The sequence below is a fragment of the Podarcis filfolensis genome, assembly GCF_964270895.1.
Source record: "Podarcis filfolensis genome assembly, chromosome: 7".
NCBI lineage: Eukaryota > Metazoa > Chordata > Lepidosauria > Squamata > Lacertidae > Podarcis > Podarcis filfolensis.
The window spans coordinates 44,842,858-44,857,239 of record NC_139603.1 but is presented as its reverse complement, the minus strand read 5'-3'; the positions used below and the strand labels follow the sequence as shown (position 1 = coordinate 44,857,239).

Sequence of the window (14,382 nt, the reverse complement as noted above, 5' to 3'; positions counted from 1 at the left end):
GTCAGTTAAAAACAGTTAAAACATTAGGATCAGTTCAAGATAAGATTTAAGATCAGGGGAATGCTTTCCTAAACAGCTGTGTCTTCAGGTGCTAGTGGAATGCCAATAGTGATGGGGCCTTTTGTATTTATATAGAAAGGGCATTCCAAAACACTGGTGCCACCACTGAAAAGCCTACCTCCATTTTGCCACATCAGGCTGTGGCAAAGCTAACCAGGTTTCATTTGCTGATTTGCTTATTGGGCAGTGGAGAAGATGTTGTGGAGTTGTAGTATATATACTTATAGGTTGTCTGAATCAAGCTCAAAATGGCATAGGTAACCTTCCAGTACATTTCTGAGCACAATTTAAAGTGTTGGTCCTGACCTTTAAAGCCCTAAATGGCCTCGGCCCTGTATACCTGAAGGAGATCACCACCCCCATCGTTCAGCACAGACACTGAGGTCCAGCACTGAGGGCCTTCTGGCAGTTCCCTCACTGCAAGAAGTGAAGCTACAGGGAACTAGGCAGAGGGCGTTCTCGGTAGTGGCGCCCTCCCTGTGGAACGTCCTCCCATCAGATGTTAAGGAGATGAGTAACTATATAACCTTTAGAAGACATCTGAAGGCAGCCCTGTACAGGGAAGTTTTTTCAATTTTAATGTTTTATTGTGTTTTAATATAAGTTGGAAGCCACCCAAAGTGGCTGGGGCAACCCAGTCAGATGGGTGGGGTATGAATAATAAATTATTATTCTTCCAATAAAAAATGTTCAGTTTTGTGACAAGGTGCAATCATCTTCTTATTTCCACTTAACTAAGTTTAACAGATACATATGAAGAATAATTTTAACCAACAACTGGTTAGGGTACTAATATGCTCTCGCCAGCCCTATATCCTAACCACATGTACTGGTCTTGTCAGACTAATAGCAGACATCCTTTTAGAAGTGCTCAGGAGATCTCTGTGCATGTTAAGTCTTCAATTTTACAAGACAATTGCAGAAATAAGTGTGAGCATTTGGCAATGTGCAGAAAAAGGCAGTTTTATTTGTTCTAAATACCTTTTTGATTAGTGTAAACTGTAAGGCCTGTTTCCCTACTCTACCAAAGTCTGAGTGCCTGAACTCAAATGTCTATTTTTTTATAGAGAATTTCTTTCAATTATCTAGCACTCTGTAAATGAAAGTTTATCACCAGTTTAAAAGAGGAAATACTTGTTTTTTCCTAGTTACCTCAGGATTTAGAGATGGTACTCTTTGTGATATGATAAGCCTTTTTTTCCAGTATGAATAGGTTTTATTGTTAAGGTTAAGCCCTATAATACAGCAAACAGCTGCCCCACAATATCAACTCATCTTCACCATCTGAATGACAATGTAAGTTAATATATAGACTGCACTGCTTTGTTACTGAAGGTTTTACTTTTGCTTTAAAGTGCTCTCATAATGCAAGACAAATTCCATTTCTCCCTAATCCCACTTGCTGATAATGCTTGACCGTTTATTGGTTTTTTTGTGCCATGTAATCTCCAGCCTGCATTTTGCTTATCAAACCTTTTATCTAAGACTACAAGACTACTTTAACCATACACATGTCCTAATAAGTTCATGGCACTTACTCCTGGGTAAGACTGTATATGAATACCATCTACGTGGGTTTCTTCTTCAACAGCTTTTTGCCACTAACCCAGTAAAATGTTTGGCATGGCAACGACTAAGGCCATTAGAGGCCACATTCCAAATTATAGATTGGAAACTGACATTGGGTATTCATTAATGTTTGGGGCAAGGAGTAGAAGAAATTAATGGCAGGAAAAATAATGGCAGAAAAAGCAAAGTGGGAAAGAATTATATATTAACAATTTTGCCCCTTCAGATTTAAGAGTGGGCTCATCAGTAAAATTCTTCCAGGTTTATGCTGTAGGATTATGCTATGCTGCACAGTCCTTGAATTTTATAAAACATGAAAAGCTCATGTTTCTAATCTCTCACAAGTCCCCTTGATGTAAATATGGCTTCCACCAGCATCCTGCTCATATGGGGACAGTCTGCAGAGCCCCCTCCCCTGCTTATCTTGACTAGTCAGCTGATACTGGACAAGACATTTCTGCAGATACTTGAAGCTGTTGAATATTGGCTCAGTTTTCTTTAACTATTCAGTGTTCACTTTTCTCAGTGATCCTCTAATCTTTACAGGTTGGAAAGGTGGGGCTGTTGGTTCATGGAGCGGTTGTGTTTTCTACAAAACATTCAGCATTTTATCTGCAAGGACAGAAAAACTCAAATGTCATGCTCTACTGTGAACATACTGCTTGATAAATGCAGCGATACAACAAATTAGGCCAAATTCTTTTCTGGCCTAATTGGGAAATAATCCTCCTGTATAAATATTTAGATCTGCATGTCTGAAATGAGAGCCATTCTGCTTCCTCTCTTAGGAACGGAAGGCAAATTACCCAAGGAGTGTTCTATATTTGTTGAACTCTGCTGAGAGTGGGTGAGTTGCAGACAATTTTTCTTCAGAACACTGGAAAAAAAGGGGACTTGGAATTCTCAGTGCTGATTATTTTCACACCATTTGCATACCTTCCTATGCAGAAAGTCTGAATCACTACAAGTGGGTGATCAAATTCAATTTCAGAGCTGGCATTATGTCTCAAGTCCTAATGGAATATTGATAGTTTATTTCATTACTAGATTTATATCTCACTTTTTATACTATGTGTTCAAGGTAATTAAGAAAATAACTGGGCAACATAATATATAACATAATAATTATGAATTTTTAAAAGCCCATGTAGCAAAAAATAAAAGCAAAGCAGGATATAGCAGCCACTGAAAAGAGAGAGACCAATAAGGAGCAGCAACAGCCGTTTAGTGAGTCTATTTGATTTCTTTTTTAAATAAGGCCATTAGATGTGCTGGAATATAGCTCACCTGATGGAAGGCAGAGCATAATGAGTCACTTAGGAATTATTTTTAAGATATGGTGGTTACAGGGGCCTTCATACATTGCTTCCTCACACAGATTTCTGTGCGGATCAAGTAAAACAGAACACTGGGTAAATACAGATAAATAACTTAGCAAGCAGTTAGCAGTGGGAAGTTTGCAACCTTTTTAAAAATGTGTGCTTACAAGTGGAACCCTTTGTATTTCTGCTCGGAAGTAGGGCCACCAAAGTCCAATGGGTTTTATTCCCAGGTAAGCATGTATAGGATTGCAATCAAAGTGGGAGAAAAGTAGGAGTGAGGATGACCATGGCTAGCTTTGTAGCATTCTGTGGTTGCTGTTACACAGTCTACCTGTAGGCATACTCATCAACTGTCCCGAAAAACATGGGAACATCACAGAAAATGTTATGCCATCATGGTTTCTCACTCTGCCACGCAAAATCCTGAATTACAACTGCTAAACTGCAGGGACCTTCTCAAAGCCTGGTAAGCATAGCACTGCTAGGCACTGGGCTTGGGGAAGGAAGCATGAAGTCTCTGACAAAGTCCTAGAGTCCTCCTGCTACCTTCCTAAAGCCTAGTTAGTGCTTGCCCAACTTTGGTAAGAAGGAAGGAGGGCTCTAGGACCCAGCCAGAGCCTCAAACCTCCTTCCCAAAGCCCCACACTAGCTGGGGGGCAGGGGAATCAGCCTAGAATAGCAACCACCCCTGGTTCTTCACTTCCAGTCACTAAAGCAGATTCAAATACCTATCTCCCTGGTAAGCTTGCATTCTCCTTTAATTAGCCAAATTATCAGGACAGATACAGAGCACTAAAACATCAACTGCCCACAAAGCATGCAGATTCTGTGCATGCTTACTCAAGAGCAAGTCTGTCAGTTTGATGGCATTTGTCATCCAGAGGGAGCATATGCCACCTAGCAGCTACAATGCAGTTTACTATTGCTCAGGGTGTGGTAAACAGGGCAGTTTGTTCAATTTTGAGTCTACTTGAAATCTGAAATTCCAAGGAATTATATTGAAGTTATGCATCAAGGTGACAAGTAATTGCTTAGGAGTTTGGTACTCGGGTTGAAAAACCTCGTGTTCAAAACTCAGTCCTGCAACCTGTTTTCAGTAGCAGGACCCACATCTTCAACACTCTGTTGTATAATTATGACAAGATTTCCAGAATTGGCCTTTATATTGTGTGAAATATCAAATAATGAGGAAATTATCTGGTAAGGTAACACGTGAAAATGGAATAAAGTGCTGTCTGAAAGCAGCCTAAGTGTTTCTGTCATTAGCCATTGTGGAAGCATGCAAAACAGAGTTCAGGGAAGAGTAAAACTTTTGTATATCTATAAGGTTGATTCTTAAGGGAAAAGGGTATTTCTTGCCATTCCTTGTGCTTTCTTTCACCATTTATAGAAGCCATGGCATATACATTGTGGTTCGAGGACCCGATCCCCACTTGGGGGATCACATGGACACAGTGTATAAGGTTAATGGGCAAGAAAAGGCCACAACTTTATTGATTACAGCAAGTGAGAAGGATTTTGGCTTAGGCATTGGACCACAGAAGATTTGACTCCACCCACTCGGAGAGGGGGTGAGTCTGAAGAGGGGTTAACCACCAGTAGGGGGAGCCTGTTGATGCTAATACAACTATAAGCTCTCCCCTGATGTCACCGAGGGTCGTGCCATTGTCCCCCGCCACACAGGCATCAGACAGGATCCACGACCGCCGGATTCCTTTAACGGAATACTCAAATTTGAAGGGGTAGGAGATGGCCACACCTAGCCCTTCCCCACACCAACACATTCCAATGCCTAACCGCCAAATACCAAGAAAGTTGTGACGATTGCTACGAGGTAGGCGAAGAAAACCAAAAGGCCGGTGCCAATTTGCCAGTTGGAAAAAATTCCTACCAGGCCCCTTGGGCAACCCGGGCAACCAACCATAGGTCCATAGCAAGGTCAAGAGAAAAGCTAAGCCCTAAGCTCTAAGGGAGTGGTGGGTGGGTGACTCGCAGCGAAAAAGTGAGCAAATGAGTGGAATGGCTGGCGCGGCTGCATCTTGAGCAGCAATCCACACCCCCACCAAGCCGCCCGATTGGGTGCTCAACCGGGGGCGTGGCCGTCAGCCATAAGAATGGGGCAGGAGGCATAACTGTATGACGCGGGAATCATCTCCCGCCCACAACACCTCCCCTCCGGAAGGAGGAGAGGCCTTATCTAACTCTAGATAGAGTTCATAGAAGTACACTGTACATATAGTACATAGGATGCACTATAAACTAAGATGGATGACAAACATTTTACTAATTTTAAAAGACCATAAATACCTGGCCTGGTAGAAGGCATTTCACTGTCACATCCATTTTCAAGAGGAAGAAATTGGCTGGCGATTAAACCGCTAAAAGCTTCTGCCTTCGCATATCACTTACAATTAAGCACAGATGGACAAAGGAGCCTGGTGTATACAAGAAATCATAGCCAGGCTGACTTTACATTACCAAGTGTGTGTTAGTCAAACGCTTGAGATTCATGAAGCTAGCTTGCACATTTATTTTGTTTTCTAGTATCTCAGCAGTCCTTGAAAACAGTTTGCTTGAAAACTCTGCAAAAGCCAACTGGGAGCTATGTAAGAATATAATTGCCCTGCTAATAACAAACCAGCTCCTGTTTGTTATTAGAATTTGCTCAGAAACTCTCAGGGCAGATCTACCTTTAACAAAAGGTCTCACAATAACTACAAGAGACCTCCAATCTTATAAAACAGCCTTGCAAGTCATATGATTTCCAATTCGGCTTTTGAAAACATATGCTAAATGTCCGTGTATGTAGAACCATCTGCCAAAGTGAAGCAACTGATGTTGATAACAGACTAATTGTCTTTTTTAATGACCTCTGCTGCAGGTTGAGTAATAAATATCTACCACTATTCAATTTCAAAAGAAATCACTATGGATTAGCAAGCCTCTTTCACCAACTTTTTAAGAGAGCCCAACAACCCAGAAAGCTACTGTCACCCCCCCCCACCATACTTGGAGTATTCACAATTACTGATCTTTCTCAAATTAATTACATGGTTAATTTTACTTCAATTTTGTTTTTATTAGAAATAAACTAGAGAAGCAGAATGCAAGATTTATACATATTCATCAGCCAAAGCCAAAACCACAGAGCTATCTATTCAAATAGCAAACAACAACAACAAAATCACCCCGAAGCCTGGCCAACGTACATGCTACATTGATATTAATCTAAAATGTCTGAAAGTTAATTATTTGTGACCCAGTTATAAGCCATCTAAGAATCACATGCAGGCCAATTCTCATGCTTACACGCACTTTGTGCAACTTCATTAAGTTCAGAGAGACTTAATGGATTATAATGTATCAGCATATGGTCCATCTTCCCAGGATTATCAGGTACAGGAGAAATCAATATAAATGAACCCTGAAACTTTTAAGCAGTGCAGTTGTAAATTAATCGTTGATATTAAGAGTCAAAGTAACTAGAGCAGCAACCCAACAGTGTCAGGTGAATGCCAATTTATTTCCCAACACACACACACACACACACACACACACGTACGTGTGCTGTTTTCCTTAGTTTCTCTGTCTGGCTCTACACATGGCACACAGAATGAGGTAGGTGAATATTTAACGTTTATTAACGAAATGTGTAAACTGCTATTCATTAAAAGTAAAATCACAGGACAGTTTCCAATATATTATCTAAAATCATAATGCAAATAAATCAAACCATACAATTCTAAAAGCAACAACATAAAATTTAAAGATAAATGAAACTGCTTCAGACTACAAGTGGGATACTATTTTTGAATTCTCCCCCACATAACAGATGGAAAACTAGAAGATTTTTGACAAAGACTCTGTTGTGCTGGTTTTGTGTCTACAAGTTTTGCTCCCCACCTGCAGTCTGAAGTCGTACAGTTTATTCTACCATCTCATTGTGATGCATGTATAGATCAACTCTTTTCTTCTCTATCTGAAAAAGAAATGGCATCAAGTGCTTTGAAGGCAGCAAACTGACCTTAGATGACAATTGATTTAAAAGCGGTATTAATAATTCAACAGAAGGCACTGCCTTGCTTCATTCAGTTGAGATGCAACAGTGAAGTCATATATACATATATACATTCTGAAAAATACTGAAGGTTCAGGAAATATGGATTATGTAATCTAGAATTTGAAGTGGTGTGGTGGCTGAAAGTTGGGAAGTTCTTACTTTAAAGCTCAGTACCTAGCCATATTCAAGCCATGATGTTTTAACACACCTGACCAAATGTTGCAGCATGTGGGCTCCTTTTCTTGATAAGTCTGATGCTGGAGTGTCCCATGGGCCTACCCAGTGATTCAGGGGAAATACCATGTCTCTACCTAAACTCTGGCCTGGGAATCAAGGAACAAGCAAGGGAGGACCAGCAGTGCTTGGCTGAATCAGTGGCTGAACCAGGGAAGAGAAGCAGGGATAGCACATCTAGGATCAAGTGCCAGAACCAGAAGCTTGATTGCTCTCAACAGTCAGCAGAAACAGCTTGGAGACCAAGCTCCACTTACTAGAGGAGTCTACTTTGCACCAATATTATTTTTGAAATCAGGTGTAGAACTCCCACCTGTCAGGCCTCCCCATTTTCTCTGTCAGGCTATTTGGCCCCCATATATATCATATATGATGTTATATGTGGGATAGACAAGGATTGGTGGGAAGGGTCAGGCACTGCTAATTACATGGCACTTCCCAAGTGCCTGTCAACCAGCTGATGGTTGGGTGCTTCAGAAGCACTGCGCAAAGCACTGTGCTTAGTGTAGAGAATGTAAATGCTATATCGAATCATAGCACTGGTAAAAGCTACCACCAGGAAATTATTAACTGCAGCAAATTGAATAATAAAGATGTATCTTTCAAAGATAACAGTAGTTTACTTCTTGCATACATCTAAATAAATGGATCCATAGAAGATGTTTAAAGGGTTAGGGTGCCAATAAACAGGGGGGAAAATAACATATACTTTTGCACTAAGGAAGTATTACACCACAGCATGGATTGGCAAGAAACATCAAAGTGTTGATTAACTCAGCCTTCTGAAGCAGCTGGCAAGATGCCTGGATATTTCAGATTACTGTTTCTACAGTAACTCCCTTGGGTGACTGCATTGCTTTTCTTTCTTCCGCTTTCCAAAATGTTGCTTTCTTTTCTTTTTTCCCCTTTTGTGTGTACTCGTCAATAAAAATGCTGTGCTCTACTTGGCAGGAAGTTCTCCTCCAACGAACCAGTCCCCATTCAGTGACTGCTGCTGCCACACATATCATTACAGGAAAAATAAAAATATCTTCCATATGTTTTATCATCTGGACTTACTTGACAATAGTTCGTTTTACAGCAAGCAAGGTAATTCATATGAGAACTGTACAAACTTGGCAGGTTTTGAATCACCTGTGTAGCCTTTGTGCATAACATTTCTAAAACAGTGGTGTGGATGGAATGAGGAAATTAGAAGCCAAAAATAAATAAAGGCTATCTCGATTCAAAATGAGCAACTGACATTTATTTGTAAATATTTGAAGGATCACTAAAGTTACTATAAAGCTCCTCCTACGGTTCTTCCAGGTAACTTGTTTATTGACCATTCATACCGATTTGCTTGCACTAGGCTTACACTGAGGTTAGACGATGTGTAGTCTTCACTGGGGATTAATTCTGATTTGCTTGTGGGGAGATTATATAACAATGAGCATTCATCCTGATTTGTGCTAATACATCTTGCTGTTAATCATTCATCCATTCCATACTTTTCAGTGCCTTTCCCAGCCACTTTCTTAACTGCAAAAAGTCTGTTCTTTAAAAAGAGAATTTGTTTTGCTATGGTGGCAGGCTGCTTTAATTGTGCAAAGCTAAATTTATGAACCTTTTTGGCTCTGTGAGCCAAATCCTTATCAGGTTGACCTCATGGGCCAAAATTTGACAGGTATGGGGGTGGGGGTCAAAACCGTGTTCATCACTGACATCAGATGATTTGGTGGGACTTCAAAGCACCATGAAGCCAGCAAGACTTGCCTACCCCATCAGAAAGCAGACTTGGCTCTCTTGTCCATCAGCAGTTTGTACTGAAACTGCTGCTAAAACAGAGTTCCCCCTCCCATTTTGGTTTCAATGAAACTGATAAGCAGTGAGGGCACACCACAGGGTGGTGAAATGAGGAAACCTTTCATTTTAGGAGGGCTGCCCAATCAGAAAGGGGTTTGCACTGAAACCCCTGCAAAAATGAAGCCTTACCATGTGGAAGGAAGTTCTATAGGGAACAATTAAAGCTGCATCCATTAAAGGGCCACTCCTAGAGTTATTAAAGAGCAGGTGTCTTCAAATCCAATAACATGTCTATCTGCACATAGATTTCCTCTCTGTTTGCACTGCACTGTGGAGAAAATAAGAACAGGGGATGTTTTCAAGCAGTAGAAGTGACTCCCCCTGTTTCCTGCCTTCTTCAGCCCCAGCCAATTGAGAAAAGATCACATTGTGTGTGTATATGCCGGGGGAGAGAATTGGTGGTGATCACAAACAAGGGTTGGAAAGTAAACCAGGATTGCTGACCATGCTGCTGCTGAAGAAAGCGGAATAATTTTGTCCTTGAATTAGAGGGGAAACTGTTTTGCGTTTGACTGTTCGTTCATTGTACATGCTGTACTTTTAGCTCTTGAAGACCAGAAATGGAAATTTTATTTTAGCTCAGTAATTGACTGAAAAACTAGGCCTGTGGTACAACACTGTGATGTCGTGGACAACAGTAGCAGTCAGCTCTGCCCAAGCAATTGAGAAGTGCTTAGCTTTACTTTCTAAAGTTACACATGTCAGGACTGAAGCCTACCTAGAATTGACATCTTTTAAGTGTTGATTATCCCAAACATACAGTTGCTTAAAGATAAGGGAAATTAACTCAATTCATGTTCAGGGAAACACATATCATGACTTTAACCTACTTTTAAAAACATATCCTATGACTGATCTTCAGTGAGCCATGACACAAATTAAGCCCTAAATGGGATAAGATGCAGCAGAGAACAGAAAGCTCAGAGGAAATAAAGCCCAGTGTATGTTGGTCAGGGGAAAAAGAAATACAAAAACAATAGCTTTCCTTTCTTTTTTCCAAGGGAGGTGAGTGTTCAGGAGAATAAGTCTGTATGAAACAGTCATGCTGCAATAGGCAGCTTAGATACACAGTCTGAGGGTTCTTAGCCCTGACACAAGAGACTGTAGACTTGTGTGTAGTACGCAAAAATTATAGAGGGGATGAATCAGCAGTTGTGCTTGGACAATGCAAGCTGCTATTGCATCCATGTGGCACTGCATACTACCATCTCCACAGAAGAGAGGAACTTAGTTATGCTTGGGCCAGTAATGTAGGGCATAGTAGATGTCACGGAACATGACAAGACAGGGCCATACAAGCAGACTGGGCTAACTTCCACTCACTTGCTCTCAAGCAGTGGCAATCTGTAGAGGCACAGACCTTCCCTTCCTTGGCTGCCATTCAGTATAACAATCATCTATTTTTATTTGTATGCCGCTTCCCCACAAAACTGTGCCCACAACATATCAAGTGACCAAGTATAAGAAAGATATATTAGAAACAATTAGAAATAGTATCATCTTTTTTTTAAAAAAAATCAATCTATACAAGTCTGCATAAAATAAGACAAATAAACCAACAGCTTAAAGCTAAACAGGAGAGAAAATTGCCTAACACAGAAAAAAAAATTAGTATCCCAAACATTCACACACTCCAGATGCATCTGTTTCTAATAGTTTGGACCCAAGACACCATCTTCACATATTCAGGGGTGCCACACCACCTCCCACCTAGGATACTGCAGACACTACCACTTAGGGCCACTGTTATCAAGTATTTTACTCCACACAGGGGCCAATAACCTTCGTTCCACAGTCTACAACCAGCATACATTCACCAGGGCTAGAGGCCATAAACAAACTTTTGTTGGGGCAAGGGAATAGTATGATTCTTAAGGACTGGGGATTAGCACTGTGGGCCAATATAAAGGATGCTGCTGAGATTCTGTATAGACAGCGCAGTGCTGAGATGTCACTTGGCCTGGCTAACTAAGATTACTTTACAACTCTTTACAGCTACAGAGATGCTGTGCACACTCCCCTAAACTTTTGCTTCCTTCCATTTTAATTTGCTAGCTTAAAACCCCAGCTCTGTAGCTCCTAACAGTAGCTGAGAATGGTTGGGAGTAATGTGAGGGAGAGGAGGAGATAATTAGAGAGAAAGAAGAAAATTCTCAGGATGAGAAATGATGTGCTTAGAAGTTACACCTTTTTTACTTGAACGAAAGGGTTTGAGTCTCAGGAAGAATAAAAAATAATGATGGGGAAATGAAAGTATAATAAAGCTTGAGAAATATGATGACTCTTGTAAAACACTCCACTGTGCTAGATTTATGGCAAATGTTTCTCATAGGCATTCAGCACCAATAAAACATAATATTTCGTAGCAGTGCTTTTTGCAGTATTTTCCTCTCCTTGGAAATACTTGCTAAAATAATGTTGCTATCATAATTATTAACCACTTTCACTATAACTTCTGAAACACTAGGTTTTCTTAACCCATGGTGTCAGATTAAGTCCTTTGGCAATATTGTTGCTAAAGGGCTGACAATATTGCACCAGTTGTTAATTTGTTTCCAAGGTAAATGTAAGCACTGATGATTAGCTCTGAAATTCTAAAGACTTGGGACCAGGTTATTTGAAGGACTTCATATTCCTGCATTAACTTGCCCAGGTCCTAAGAATAATCACAATGGCTCAAATGTCCACAGGTCTATCATATTGGTGGGAATAACACAAGGGCCTATGGCGGCCCCATACTTATGAAATGCCCTTCCTTGGGAAGTATGCCTGTTTCCTTCTTTATTTTTAAAGTCTGATTTTTAATCCTGCATTTCAGCCTGCTTTTAATTTCTGCTGTCTTTATTTTAATAAAGCATTTATGAACTACTTAATAGTCTAGAAATCTAAGTGGTGTGCAATATTTTTTTAAAAACCAGTATCATAAAAAATACAGTCTAAAACAAATAAAACAACAATGCAAAAGCTTATGAAAAGAAATAAAACAGAAATTTGGGCAGTCAATATATAGGTCTGGTCTTATAAGTCAGGGAAAGCCTGAGCAAAAGGATAAGTTTTCACAAAACATATGAAGCAACTGATGGCTGCTGCCTCAAAAATGACAGAAGAGAGTGCATTCTGTAGAAAATACAGGTGCAACTGCAGAAAATGCCTATTTTCAGGTCACAGTTCTGCCACAAACAAAATCCCCCCAGGTGATCTTTGGTTTTGACTTGGAATGTTATTTTTATGCTTTCATCTGAATGGTTTAATTGTGTTTCATCTGTATTTTGCTGTTGCATATTTTTAAAGTCTTTTATTTTCTAAACTGCCTTGAGAAGGTTTTTATATTTAAAAATGATATAAATGTATTTTAAATAAATAAGAGCCGTACTGGATCAGGCTGGATTTAGCTCAGCAGCCTGCTTCCCACACTGGGTAAACGAGAAACCCACAAGCAGGAAATGAGCACAACAGCCCTCTTGTGCTGTTGCTCTAATTAACACAAACCGTATTGTTTTCAGTTTTAATGCACATAAAGGGTTGTAGTCAATGTAGTGTTAAACAGATCAGTCCATTAGTGCAAGGATTTATTCTTGCACAACAGAACCATCTCCCCCTCCTCCTCCTCTGGGGTTCCCTCAACCTTCCTGAGCAGATCTGGGGGTGATATGGGGGCATGCATAGGGCAGGGGATAAAGTGAGGAAGAATTAAAGAACCTTTTAATGAGGGTGAAAGAGGAGAGTGCAAAATAGGGTCTGAAGCTCAACATCAAAAAACACGAAGATCATGGCCACTGGTCCCATCACCTCCTGTCAAATAGAAGGGGAAGAAATGGAGGCAGTGAGAGATTTTACTTTCTTGGGCTCCATGATCACTGCAGATGGCGACAGCAGCCACGAAACTAAAAGACGCCTGCTTCTTGGAAGAAAAGCAATGACAAACCTAGACAGCATCTTAAAAAGCAGAGACATCACCTTGCTAACAAAGGCCCATATACTCAAAGCTATGGTTTTCCCAGTAGTGATGTATGGAAGTGAGAGCTGGATCATAAAGAAGGTTGATCGCCGAAGAATTGATGCTTTTGAATTATGGTGCTGGAGGAGACTTGAGAGTCCCATGGACTGCAAGAAGATCAAACCTATCCATTCTGAAGGAAATCAGCCCTGAGTGCTCACTGGAAGGACAGATCCTGAAGCTGAGGCTCCAATACTTTGGCCACCTCATGAGAAGAGAAGACTCCCTGGAAAAGACCCTGGTGTTGGGAAAGATGGAGGGCACAAGGAGAAGGGGACGACAGAGGACGAGATGGTTGGATAGTGTTCTCGAAGCTACCAGCATGAGTTTGACCAAACTGCGGGAGACAATGGAAGACAGAAGTGCCTGGCGTGCTCTGGTCCATGGGGTCATGAAGAGTCAGGCACGACTAATTTATATGCCACCCATCCAACTGGGTTACCCCAGCCACACTGGGCAGCTTCCAACAAATAAGAACACAGTAAGACATCGAATATTAAAAACATTAGTAATCCTAACCCTGTGGTAGCACATCTATAGCTATATACCGCCCAAAGAGCGCCAATTAAAAAGTCCTTCAAACAGCTTTTTCACCTTTTCCTCCTGTCCTTGACATAGCCAACAGCACAAACTATACAGATATATTAAGATTTCAGTTCAGTAATGCTTGCTCCCAGCGCAATCCTAAACATGTCTGCTGAAAGTAAAGTTCGGTGCTCCCAGGTCAGGGGGTACTTCTTTGCTCTGGCCCTTCCTGTGATTCACCCCATTCCTCTAATTATAGGTTGTCTTAACTTATAACAGTATCGAATGTTTAAATCACTGTAACCTTCTCTGGAACCTTATGATAAAGGATGGTCAAAAGGAGGAGGAAAAAAGAGCATGCCAGAGAACTGGGAATCCAAGTCCCTTCCCCCTTAGTTCTCCCCCACTACACCCTCAAAGAACCCTGCCATGTCCCCTCTTCAGCCCCACTGCTGACAGAGCTTCAAAAGTAGTACTGTACAGTACAGTAGTACAGCTGAGCAGGTGAAATCTGACACTGGAATTTCCCCCCTCTCCCCACAAATGCCTCCTATTTTCCCTGGGGCACCTTTGCAGGTTGTAGGTTTGCTGGGCCTGCCACCTAATCAACTTGCCTGCTCTGCATGCCAGCTCCCTTCAGTAAAGTAATTACACCGAACTGTCAGCATAGACCCACAAGGTAAAGTGCACCCTGCACTGCCCCATTTGTTTTAATAGATGTAGTGCTGGTTAGTAGATAGAGGATTGCACATGATGCTGAATTGGGTAAT

At 41.0% G+C, this 14,382-nt stretch overlaps 1 protein-coding gene across 9 annotated transcripts in view; it reads right to left on the bottom strand.

Moving 5' to 3' along the window:
* The window catches only part of DLGAP1 (DLG associated protein 1), a 292,685-nt gene that overhangs the window by 205,165 nt on the left and 73,138 nt on the right, over positions 1-14,382 (bottom strand). The window contains exons 1-2 of one of the 9 annotated variants that reach the window (XM_083622558.1): positions 3,116-3,250; positions 2,917-3,011 (exon numbers count right to left, since the gene is read on the bottom strand). The exons of the other annotated variants lie outside the window; for them this stretch is intronic. The gene's annotated coding sequence lies outside the window, so the exon portion shown is untranslated. Of the gene's footprint in view, positions 1-2,916; positions 3,012-3,115; positions 3,251-14,382 lie in introns of those variants that run through there. 9 annotated transcript variants of the gene reach the window in all.